This window comes from Giraffa tippelskirchi, chromosome 2 (assembly GCF_054371585.1).
Source record: "Giraffa tippelskirchi isolate mGirTip1 chromosome 2, T2T-mGirTip1v1.2.pri, whole genome shotgun sequence".
NCBI classification, from domain to species: Eukaryota; Metazoa; Chordata; class Mammalia; order Artiodactyla; family Giraffidae; genus Giraffa; species Giraffa tippelskirchi.
In genome coordinates, this window is record NC_137276.1 from 67157857 (window position 1) to 67171191 (window position 13335).

Below are 13335 nucleotides of genomic sequence, written 5' to 3' on the forward strand. Positions count from 1 at the left end.
GAGGGGCCTCGTGCTCCACCCCACGGCGGAGGGGGCGGGGTCACTGCGACGGCGTCAAGGGGGCGGGGCCAGGGCGGACCGAGGCTCCCCAAGTCCTCCACGCCCTCCAGTCATGTGACAGGCGGCTCCCTGACTGACTTTTTTGCCACACCCAGTTCCTCTTCTTGGTGGAAATGGCAGCTGCTGGGAAAGAAGTTAGAAAGAAAAGGTTCTTGCGCGAGGCTCTCCCTGCGGACGGGTTGTGGGGCCGCGGAGTTGAAGGATAGCTGTTACCCGAGGCCCTGTTTCGTTAGACCTCGCAGGAGACTTGCTCTCTCAATTCCGGGAAGAGGCATTCTGCCACCATTCTTGAGCTTTGCCTAACTTATATGCTCTCCCTCAGAGAGCTTCTGAGTTTTGAGAACTTATTAGCTTTGTCATCTCTGACGAGACAATCCCCAACCCCGAAAAAGAGGGTACTACATCCGTTGCTTCGAGAGATACACAGATGGCCGGTGAAGTATCAATCTCGAGCTGTGGCGGACTCAGAGCAGTTGTACCGCCCTGCCGTTCCGTGACGGGTAGAAAGCATTCCTAAACAGTCCGATGATGCTGCTCGAAAGTACTGTCTTTCAGTTCAGTCGCTCAGTAGTGTCTGAGTCTGCGACCCCGTGGACTGCAGCAGGGTGACAATATACAGCCTTGAGGTACGCCTGTCTTGAACCGCATCCTAATCATTGTAGTGTTAAGTCTAGAGGACATACCCCTGAGTGAAATACTGTTGTAAGATATAAGAACAACTTAGTGTTGCGCTACCACAGTGCGCTCTATACCAAACCAAAGCAGGAAAAAAAAAATGACAGTCTGAACCCACCGGTTTTCCCATCGTAACAAAACCACATCATGTTTGTGACGCAGGGTCATTAAACAAGTCTCAAATTTAAGAGGCTAGAAATTAGAATATGGTCTCTAACCACAACAGAGTGAAACTAGAAATAACAAAAAGCCAGAAAATCCACAAATATTTGGAAGGTAAGCAATGTAATTCTAAACCTCTAAGTCAAAGAACACTTAGATGGGAATTTTAAAATGGTTTGAACTAGAAGATAATGAAAATACGACCTAAGAGAATTTATGGGATGCAGTGAGTGGTGTTTAGAGGAAGATCTGTAGCTTTACATGCATATATTTGAAAAAGTTTTATAATCTAAATTTACATCAGGAAGCTAAAAGCGTATCTAGCATGTGGGTTGGGGAGGAACAAGGGATGAATGAGAATTCTGTGCTTGCTGTAAATCTAAACCTGCTCTGAAAACTATATTTTAAAAAAGCCTTCAGGTATATAGTCAAATGATCTTTGACAAAGTGCAATGATGACTCAGTGGGAAAAGGACAGTCTGTTCAACAAATTGTGTCAGGAAAATTGGGTATCCACACACAAAAGAATGAACTTGAACCATTGTATCATATATAAAAGTTAACTCAAAATGGATTAAGGACCTAAACCTAAGACCTAAAACTAAAACTTTTAGGAGAAAACATAGGGGAAAATCTTCAGGACCTTGGACTTGGCAATGAATGATTTCTTGTTTATGACACAAAAAGCACAGGCAACAAAAGCAAATACAGACAAATGGGACTACATCAAACTTAAGAACTTTTATGTGGGACGTCCCTGGTGGTCCAGTGGTTAGGACACTGCCCTTCCACTGCAGGGGGCACGGGTTTGATCCCTGGTAGGGAAAACTAAGACCCTGCATGCCATACAGCATGGTCAAAAAAAACAAAACAAAACCTCTTGTGTATCAAGTGACATAGCAGAGTGAAAAAGCAGCCTATGGATGGAGAAAATATTTGCCAATCATATGTGTGATAAGACATCCAGAATATCTGAAGAACTCCTGCAACTCAGTAACCAAAAAATCAAATAAACTGATTTAACAATGGGCAAAGGACTTCACGAAACACTTCCCCAAGATGATACACTAATGTTCAACAGGCACATAAAAAGATACTCAACATCACTAATCATCAGAGAAATGCACATCAGAACCACAAAATACCACCTCACAGCCATTAGAATGGCTACTATTAAAAAAAGAAAAGAACAAATATAGATGAGGATGTAAAGAAATGAGACTCCTTGTACACTATTGGTGAGATTACAAAATGGAAAACAGTAGGGAGATTCTTCGGAAAAGTGTGAATGGAACTATCATATGATTTAGCAGTACCAGTTCTGGATGTATATCCAGAAGAATTGAGAATAGGGCATTTGCATACAAGTGCACAGCATATATTAACATTCCTGTTCATTCATAATAGCCAAGAGATAGAACCAGTCCAAAGGTTCATGGACAGATTAATATTAATCAGTCTTTAAAAGGAAGAAAATTCTGTCATATGCTACAACATAGATGAAACTTGAAGTCATGCTAAGTGAAATAAACCAGTCACAAAAAGATAAATACTGTATGATTCTACTTTTATGAGATACCTAAAGTAGTGAAATTCATAGAAATAGAAAGTAGGATAGCAGTTACCAGAGACTGAAGGGAGGAGAAAGGGAAATTGCCATTAAATAGGTTTTGTTGTTGTTGTTCAGTTGCTTAGTCATGTCTGAATCTTTGTGACTGCATGGACTTAGGCTTCCCTGTCATTCACTATCTCCTGGAATTTGCTCAAAGTCATGTCCATTGAGTCAGTGATGCCATCCAACCATCTTATCCTCTGTCAACACCTTCTCCTCCTGCCCTCAATTTTTCCCAGCATCAGGATCTTTTCCAATGAGTCAGTTCTGCCCATCCAGTGGCCAAAGTATTGGAGCTTCAGCTTCAGCATCAGTCCTTCCAATGAATATTCGGGATTGATTTCCTTTAGAGTTGACTGGTTTGATCTCCTTGCTGTCCAAGGGACTCTCAGGAGTCGTCTCCAGTGCCACAGTTTGAAAGCATCAATTCTTCAGTGCTCAGCCTTCTTTATGGTCCAGCTCTCACATCCATACATGACTACTGGAAAAACCATAGTTTGACTATATGAACCGCCGTCTGCAAAGTGATTTCTCTGCTTTTTAATATGCTGTCTAGTTTTCTCGTAGCTTTTCTTGCAAGGAGCAAGCATCTTTTAATTTCATGACTTTAGTCACCACTTTCAATGATTTGGGAACCCAAGAAAATAAAGTCTGTCACTGTTTCCATTTTTTTCCCCTTCTATTTGCCATTGAAGTGATGGGACCAGATGCCAGGATCTTAGTTTTTTGAATGTTGAAGTTTTAAGCCAGCTCTTTCACTCTCCTCTTTCACCTTCATCAAGAGGCTCTCAGTTCCTCTTCATTTTCTGCCATTAGAACAGTATCATCTGCATATCTGAGGTTGTTGATATTTCTCCCAACAGTCTTGATTCCAGCTTGTGCTTCATCCAGCTTGGCATTTTGCATGATGTACTCTGCATATAAGTTAAATAAGTGGGGTGACAATATACAGCCTTGACATACTTCTTTCCCGATTTGGAACCAGTCCATTGTTCCATGTCCAGTTCTAGCTATTGCTTCTTGACCTGCATACAGGTTTCTGAGGAGACAGGTAAAGTGGTCTGGTATTCCCATCTCTTGAAGAATTGTCCACAGTTTGTTGTGATCCACACAGTCAGACTTCAGTGTGGTCAATGAAGCAGAAGTAGATGTTTTTCTGGAATTCTGTTGCTTTTTCTATGATCCAGGGAATGTTTGCAATTTGTTCTCTGGTTCTTCTGCCTTTTCTAGAAGTTCTTGGTTAACGTACTGTTGAAGCCTAGCTTGAAGGATTTTGAGCATTACCTTCCTAGCATGTGAAATGAGTGCAATTGTCTGGTAATGTGAACATTCTTTGGCATTGACTTAAAAAGACATCAAGTTATAGGTTATTAAATATTTTGGCTACCAGTTCTGTATTAGATATATCAATTGCAAATATTTTCTCCCAGTCTATGGCTTTACTATTTATTTTCTTAATAATGTTTTTGGATGACATGAGAATTTTGGCTTTTACATTTAGCTATGTGATCCATTTTTAATTAAACTTTGCAGATAATGAGAGTTAAGATTTTAGAGCTTATTTTTGTCCACGTGGTTCCAGCACCACCTGTTGAAAATAATTTCCTTTCCCCATAAACTGCTTTGGTGCCTTTGTTAAAAATCTGTTGACTACAGGGACTTCCTTGGCAATCCATTGGTTAAGACTTGGTGCTTCCAATGCAAGGGGCACAGGTTCAATCCCTGGTCAGGGAACTAAGATCTCACTACATGCCTCCCAGCACCCTCCCAAAAAACTTTTTTGAGTATGTGATTATGGATTTATTTCTGGACTTTTACTTCTGTTTTATTGATCTATTTGTCTGTCTTTCTGCAATACCACATTGCCATGATTACTATAGATTTATAGTAAACCTGTGAAGTGAGGAAGGGTAGTTATTCCAAATTAGTTCTTTTTCAAGAACGCTTTGGTTGTCCTAAGTTCTTTGTGTGTGTGTTAGTTGCTCAGTTGTGTCTGACTTTTTGTGATCCCATGGACTGTAGCCCACCAGGCTCCTCTGTCCATGGAGTTCTCCAGGCAAGAATGCTGGAGTGGTTAGCCATTCTCTTCTCCAGGGGATCTTCCTGACCCAAGGGTTGAACCTGGGTCTCCTGAATTGTAGGAAGATTCTTTACTGTCTGAACCACTGGGGAGTCCCATCTATATAACTTTTTGAATTGTTAATTCACTTTTATTTTTCTTAAGGCTGCTGTGATTTTTGTTGGAATTGATTAAATCTGTAGCTCTAGTTGAGTTTCCCTGGTGGCTCAGATGGTAAAGAATCCACCTGCAATGTGGGAGACCTGGATTTGATCCATGAGTTGGGAAGATCCCCTAGAGAAGGGAACGGCTACCCACTCCAGTATTATGGCCTGAAGAATTCCATGGACAGAGGAGCCTAGCAGGTATAGTCCATGGGGTGGCAAAGAGTTGGACACTACTGAGCAACTTTCACACTTAGCTTTAGTTGAGGGAAATTGACTTCTTAACAATACTGAGCTTTGCAATCCATGAACATGGTATATTCCTCTATTTAGGAAGGTCTTTAATTTTTCTCAGCAGTGCTTTGTAGTTTTCAGTGTAGAGATCTTACATATGTTTTGTTAAATTTATCCCTAAGCATTAATATTTTTATAATACTATAAATGGAATTTTTAAATTTTCATTTTCCAGTTTTTCCATGCTTGTGTGTGTGTGCATGTGTGTGTAAGAGACAGGAAGATATTCCATGCTGACTTTATAACTTGCAATCTTGTTAAATTTCTTTATTAGTTTCCTCCCTTCTCTTCTCTCCTCTCTTCCTGAATCTTATATTCATCATATTGGGTTTCCTAATTGATTTTGTCATTTTCTTACTTTTTCTTTCCTATTTTCCAAAGCCAGAAAGACAATCTCACCAAGATGGTTAGATAGCATCATGGACTCAATGGAAATGAATTTGAGCAAACTCTAGGAGATAGTGGAGGACAGAAGAGCCTGGTGTGTCACAGTCCATGGGGTTGCAAAGAGTCAGACATGACTTAGTGACTGAACAACAACAACAATAGCAACTCTCTTTGAAATAATACATGTTTATTGTTGTTTTAAGCCACTGAGTTTTGAGGCAGTTTATCACACAGCAATAGATAACTAATAGATGCTATATCTTTAATTTTCAAGAACTCTTTTTATTCTCTGACAGTCCCATTTTAATAGCATGTTGTCCTTGTGAAGATAAAGAAACAAAACATCCAGTAATCAACATATAAACATCTAAAATTGCAGATTTTTTCATAAATCTCTGATGTAATTTCCTTTGTATCAGATGATATATCAAGTAGCTGAATGATCATGATAGTAAAGTTCCTGATTCCTATGGACGAATGGTAAATGATAAATGATACTATTCCATTATAAGGTGAGAAGATAACTAATAAGACTTCAGTCCACAAATAATTATTGATTTATTGCCGTGATTCTCAAGAAAGAAAGAAAGTGAAGTCACTCAGTTGTGTCTGACTCTTTGCAACCCCATGGACTGTAGCCTGCCAGGATCCTCTGTCCATGGGATTTTCCAGGCAAGAATACTGGAGTGGGTTGCTATTTCCTTCTTCAGGAGATCTTCCCAACCCAGGGATTGAACCCAGGTCTCCCACATTGTAGGCAAATGCTTTACCATCTGAGCCACCAGGGAAGTCTCAAGAGGAGAGAATAATTCTCCTCAATGGACATTTGGCAATGTCTGGAGACATTTTTAATTGTCAAGTCTGGGAGAGTGCTACTAAGATCAGAAATGCTGCTAAACATCATAACAATGCTCAGGACAAACTCCTACAACAAAGAAATATCCTGTCCAAAATGTCAATAATGCCAAGGCTGAGAAACCCTGGGTTAGTATAAACCTAAAAAGACAGAATTATGAAAGATCAATTATATAATATTTTAAGCAATGACTTGAATGGTAAAACAGACTACATGCTGAGGGAACAGAGACACAAACTTCAGCAAAATCAATCATTCCCTTCTCTTTGCTACCTTAGCGTTTTGTTTATAACTGTTAAAAATTGAAAAAAAAAGCATAATGTAATGTATTACAGTTATTTATTTCCCCCACTACATTGTGAGTAATCTTAACTGTTTATTCTTAGTATCTTGGTCCTTAGTACGTTTTTGTTGATTGCATAATATGAGAAAAAGTGACTGTGAATTAGAGGGGTACAGAAAGTTCAAACTGGAAAAAGTCCAACCCTTCCCCTTCCCTCATACTCTATAATTATGGCAAATGATTGATTAAAAAAAACAAACTCAAAAGGTAAAAGAGTAAGAATGAGAAAGAACATGGGTTGTATACTATTTCCCCTATGTGTCTGAGAACAGCTACTTCTATCTATCTAACCTTCTTTTGTGCCAGGCAAGACAAACATATATTCAGTCTCACTTGATCCCTGTTAAGACTCTAACCTCAAGGTCAAAGTCTGTCTTGGAAATTCCCTGGCAATCCACTGGTTAGGACTGTGAGCTCTCATTCCTGAGGGCTGGGGTTCAGGAGAACTAAAATCCCACAAGCCTTGAAGGTGCAGCCAAAAAAAAAAAAAGGACAAAAGCTGTCTGGTGTGTCTTTGTTTCCCTTCGTATCTTCAGTGCCTAGCACAATACCTGGCTATGCCAGGAATCTTTAAAATAATCTTACGAAGTAGCTGTAACACATATTCATGATTATAATTTTTAGGGGCTTTGAGCTAATCAAATCTCATACATTACCTCATTTAATCTTCGCCACAACCCTATGGGCAAATGTTGTTAACCTGTAGTACAGATAGATAATAACAGCTTGTACATTATTGATCACTCAATGACATTGTTCTAAGCATTTTACATACATTATTTAATTTCAACAAACCTGTAACGTAGTCACTATCATTATCTTCATTTTAAAGAGGAGAAAACACCGGGCTGTGACCCAGGTTCATCCCACCAGTTGGCTTCTGAGCAGGTCTCAAGGGCCCGAAAAAGTAGCTCCTGAGTTGCAATCCCTGCCTTCTGGCAGGGGGGCACCCCCTGTACCCCCATGGCTCAGCTCAGGAAGGTCAGACCATTGACCAGCAGCGTATGGCTGGAGCCGAATGGGGACAGAGGGGGACAAGTGCTAGGAAAAAAAATAAATAAATAAAGAGGAGAAAACTGAGGTACACAGAGGTTGAGTTAACTCATCTGATGTAATTTAGTGACAGCATTGAGCCCAGGTGATCTGATTTCAGAGGCCACACAATTGCCCTTCCTAGACAAATTAGCAAAATTAACTAATTTGCCTTAAAGGAGTGAAGTAAAGGGTGAAATTGGTACTTAAGCCAGGACTTTGAAATTCTAAAGTTCATACTTCTTTTATTAGTCTAATTGCTTGCCTAAACATAGACATATTCTACATTTTCTTTGTGGCAAGTTTAAGATCTTTCTCAAAAAAAAGTGTCATTTTTTAATAAAAATCAACCTAGATTATCCCTTTCCAAATGTGTAAGACCTTGTACTTAACCAGAAAATGCAAAAATGGTATGTGTATTTTGTAAAACATGCCTTTTTTTCCTGCTGTGTTTTTGGGGAGCCCCAAAATACGTCTCATGACAGTAACATCCTACTGGGCGTAAAACTCTCTAAGTCCCTGTTAAATAAATCACAGATTTATTCATGGAAAATTCAAGGTATAACTTAACAACTGTCATCAGAAGTAAAACGCTATAAAGATGATTCCTATGAGTTGGATCCTATGAAAAGCAAACCCATAGAAGAAATTTATCAGGGATTGTCCTTAGGATCAATGCCTGTGGAGGATTGGAAGGAAGCAGGGTTAGACAGGCATAAACTAAGCTGCAATGGAATCACAACAAAGCTTCATATGACACCATAAAAAGTTGTGAAGTAGTTGTCCCTTCAGAGTTGCCTCAAGGGGAGCATGAAGTCTGAAACTTTATACTGCCACATACATGAGTCTTTGGCTGTGAGCTGTCCTAAAGGAGTATGCCTTTGGATGATGTGGCTTTCTGCATCTAATAACTTGTAGCTATCAGCCAGCCTTCTCTGTAGCTGGGGGAATAAGTTCTCTGATTCTAAAGGGGGAATCTGGGCAACACTGTACAGCACAGTCCACCCTGTGCCTCTCAGATCCGTTTGCTTCATATCAATTCTGGAAGCAGCTTCTTAAGGACACTGGAGAGTTCTTTTCTTGGGGAAAACTTATGAGGGGAGGTTCAGTGGAATGAACTGCAGCTGCTTGTGCTGCAGCTGGTAGCAAGATATAATTGATACTCATCAAATTCCCCCTTTGTTATCAGTGTAGGTTTTTCTTATCCTTAGCTACTTACATCACTAGTGGTCTAGATGGCTTCGTTGGAGGATTGATGCATACCTTTAACCATGAGGATATGAGCTGCTGGTTACCATACATTTCTCAGGCGCGACTGCTAAATTTGTCCATTTACATCAAAACTGGGTAAGGAAGTACTAAGAGAAGCCTGAGTAGATTTCAGTGGCTTTCAAAGATAGTCCTCCCTGTCCCCCTTGTGTAGCAGCAGCCCTCTCTCCTCTTGATGATCAGGTCCATTGCCTCCACCTAGATGATTACTTCATATTGACTGTTGAATCCTTGGCAAAAAGAGCTTAAAGTGCCTGAGTGATGACAGTCATAGCTTAAAGTTCAATAGGATTCTTACTGTGTCTGTCAACTGGTAGAAACATTTCCCCAAATGTATTATAACATCTAAATCTGCAAAACACAGTTGCAGGAATCGGAAGCACAAATTCCCCAAGTAGACTTGATGTTAAGTTTGTCCTATCCTACTTCCACTCCTTAGTTCCTAGAGCCATATATTCTCTACATATTAAGGATAACATAAAGGTTATTGATTTAGCATGTATATTGCATCCTGGCAGTTGGTGTGCAAAACTCAGTATGTCATATCCAAGGTGGTACCTCAGCTGTGCCTTCAGTAGGTCCTTCCATCATTCTATCATATTGGTGGCATCTAGAACCAGTGGATCCTATTTTCATGTACTGCTGGTAAGTCTCTTTGCTGTAGAGTAGGTCCTTTGGTCTGACACAATGTTATACATGAAATCTGTTGGTGGATCAAACATTCTGTAAGCCCTTAGATACTGATGCTGCTGAAGGCCCCAAGAGTAGCAAAAACAAATACATACCTAGAATACATATCTATTCCTATTAAAACAAATCTCTGGCATATCCAGAATGGAAGGGGTCTAAGGAGTCAACCTGCCACCAGAGTCTCCTTGAAGAATAGCTCCATGTCAGCAACACAGCAGTGAGCTCTGTTGCTAGCATATGGGGTATTTGGCAACATCAGTAGCTAAATTTGCCCTGGTCAGTGGGAACCCATGCATAGCCTACCTCTCTGCCATTATGGCTACTCCTCCATCAATTCACTGTGCTATCATTAGGGTAGACCATTACAGAGACTGACTGATACCCACCCAAGTCATTTTATTTACCTGATTGTTTAGTGCCTCTTCTGTACTGGATGTTTGCTGATTGACATTTGACACAAAGATTTTCACACTTTGCATCTTCTCTCATTGATCCATTCATGTGCTGTTGCAGAATTCTTAGTCCCCAATCTTCCAATCTTTTCTATTTTAGGCCCCTTGTTGTTGTCGTTGTTCAGTTGCTAAGTCGCTAGGCCCCTTACCAACTTACCAAAACACTTACTACTACTCATGAAACTATATATATTGTAACCTTGGACTACTTCTCTTTCTACACAGGGTAAATAACCAGGCACACCACTTGAAGCTCTATTCATTGGGAATGTTTCTTCTCACAGCTGTTTTCAGTGTTACTCCTGATGGACACTGCAGAGCAGCTGCCATCCTTTTTTATTATTATTATTAATTTATTTTGTTATTGAAGGATAATTGCTTTACAGAATTTTGTTGTTTTCTGTCAAACCTCAACATGAATCAGCCATAGGTATACATATATCCCCTCCCTTTTGAACCTCCCTCACACCTCCTGCCCCATCCCACCCCTCTAGATTGATACAGAGCCCCTGTTTGAGTTTCCTCAGCCATACAGCAAATTCCTGTTGGCTGTCTATTTTACATAAGGTAATGAAGTTTCCATGTTACTCTTTCCATACATCTCACCCTCTCCTCCCCTCTCTCCGTGTAGATAAGTCTATTCTTTATGTCTGTTTCTCCACTGCTGCCCTGTAAATAAATTCTTCAGTACCATTTTTCTAGATTCTGTATATATGTGTTAGAATACAATATTTATCTTTATCTTTCTGACTCGCTTAAGTCTGTATAATGGTTCTAGGTTCATCCACCTCATCAGAACTGTCTCAAATGCATTCCTTTTTATGGCTGAGTAATATTCCATTGTGTATATGTACCACAACTTTATCCATTTATCTGTCAATGGACATCTAGTTTGCTTACATGTTTCAGCTATTGTAAATAGTGCCGCAGTGAACAATGGGATACATGTGTCTTTTTCAATTTCGGTTTCCTCAGGGTATATGCCTAGGAGTGGGATCAATGGGTCATATGCTGGTTTTATTCCTAGTTTTTTAAGGAATCTCCATACTGTCTTCCATAATGGCTGTATCAATTTACATTCTCACCAACAATGCAAGGGCCTTCCTTTTCTCCACACCCTCTCCAGCATTTATCGTTTGGAGACTTTTTGATGATGGCCATTCTGACTGCTGTGAGGTGATATCTCATTGTAGTTTTGATTTGCGTTTCTCTAATAATGATGTTGAGCATCTTTTCATGTGTTAGCCATCTGTATGTCTTCTTTGGAGAAATGTCTGCTTAGGTATTTTTCCCACTTTTTGATTGGATTGTTTTTCTGACATTGAGTTGTATGAGCTGCTTGTATATTTTGGAAATTAATCCTTTGTCAGTTGTTTCATTTGCTGTTGTTTTCTCCCATTCTGAGGGTTGTCTTTTCATCTTGCTTATAATTTCCTTTGCTGTGCAAAAGCTTTTAAGTTTAATCAGGTCCCACTTGTTTACTTTTTTTTTTTTAATTTCCATTACTCTAGGAGGTGGGTTATAGAGGATCTTGCTTTGATTTATGTCAATGAGTGTTCTGCCTATGTTTTCCTCTAAGAGTTTTATAGTTTCTGGTCTTACATTTAGATCTTTAATCCATTTTGAGTTTATCTTTGTGATGGTGTTAGGAAGTGTTCTAATTTCATTCTTTTATATGTAGTTGTCCAGTTTTCCCAGCACCATTTATTGAAGAGGCTGTCTTTGCCCCATTGTATATTCTTGCCTCCTTTGTCAAAAACAAGGTACCCATAGGTGCATGAGTTAATTTCTTGGCTTTCTATCTTGTTCCATTGGTCTCTATTTCTGTTTTTGTGCCAGTGCCATACTTTCTTGATGACTGTAGCTTTGTAATATAATCTGAAGTCAGAAAGGTTGATTCCTCCAGTTCCATTCTTCTTTCTTAAGACTGCTTTGGCTATTTGGGGTCTTTTGTGTTTCCATATGAACTGTGAAATTTTTTTGTTCTAGTTTTGTGAAAAATGCCATTGGTAATTTGATAGGGATTGCATTGAATCTGTAGATTGCATTTGGTAGTATAGTCATTTTCACAATATTGATTCTTCCTGCCCAGGAACATGGATTATCTCTCCATCTGTTTATTTTATCTTTGATTTCTTTCATTAGTGTGTTATAATTTTCTGTGTACAGTTCTTTTGTCTCCTTAGGTAAGTTTATTCCTAGATATTTAATTCTTTTTGTTGCAATGGTGAATGGGATTGATTCCTTAATTTCTCTTTCTGATTTTTCATTGTTAGTATATAGAAATGCAAGTGACTTCTGTGTGTTCTACCTCCTGACCTCCAGGAAAGGGAGATGGTAGAGGGGCTGGAGATTAAGTTCAATTACCAATCGTCAAGCAGGAGATGGCAAGAATGAACACCAACATTTTAGGAATCAGTGAACTAAAGTGGACAAGAATGGGTGAATTTAATTCAGATGACCAGTGTATCTACTACTATGGGCAAAGATTCCTTAGAAGAAATAGAGTAACCCTCATAGCCGACAAAAGAGTTGGAAATGCAGTACTTGGATGCAATCTCAAAACGGAGAGTGATCTCAGTTCATTTCCAAGACAGACCATTCAACATCACAGTAATCCAAGTCTGTGCCTCAACCACTAATGCTGAAGAAGCTGAAGTTGAATGATTCCATGAAGACCAACAAGACCTTCTAGAACTAACACCAAAGAATAAAGATTTCCTTTTCATCACAGGGGATTGGAATGCAAAAGTAGGAAGTCAAGAGATACCTGGAGTAACAGGCAAGTTGGGCCTTGGAGTACAAAATGAAGTAGGGCAAAGGCTAACAGTTTTGCCAAGAGAACACACTGGTCATAGCAAAGACCTTCTTTCAACAACACAAGAGATGATTCTACACATGGACATCACCAGATGGTCAGTGCTGAAATCAGATTGTTATATTCTTTGTAGCCGAAGATGGAGAAGTTCTATATAGTCAGCAAAAACAAGACCTGGAGTTGACTGTGGCTCAGATCATGAGCTCTTTATTGTAAAATTCAGGCTTAAATTGAATAAAGTAGGGGAAACCACTAGACCATTCAGGTATGACCTAAATCAAATCCTTTATGATTATACAGTGGAGGTGACCAATAGATTTGAGAGATTAGATCTGGTAGACAGAGTGCCTAAAGAACTATGGGTGGAGGTTCATAATATTGTACAGGAGGCAGTGACCAAAACCATCCCATAGAAAAAGAATTGCAAGAAGGCAAAGTGGCTGTCTGAGGAGGCCTTACAAG

The 13335-nt window shown here is 39.5% G+C and overlaps 1 long non-coding RNA gene across 1 annotated transcript; it reads right to left on the bottom strand.

The window, feature by feature from the left end:
• Nucleotides 1-42: 42 nt before the first annotated feature.
• On the bottom strand, nucleotides 43-7678 carry LOC145537776 (uncharacterized). The gene is made up of 2 exons (XR_014076422.1): nucleotides 6038-7678; nucleotides 43-2612 (listed from the first exon to the last, which is right to left on the bottom strand). It is a non-coding gene; the product is annotated as an uncharacterized LOC145537776 (long non-coding RNA).
• Nucleotides 7679-13335: the final 5657 nt, after the last annotated feature.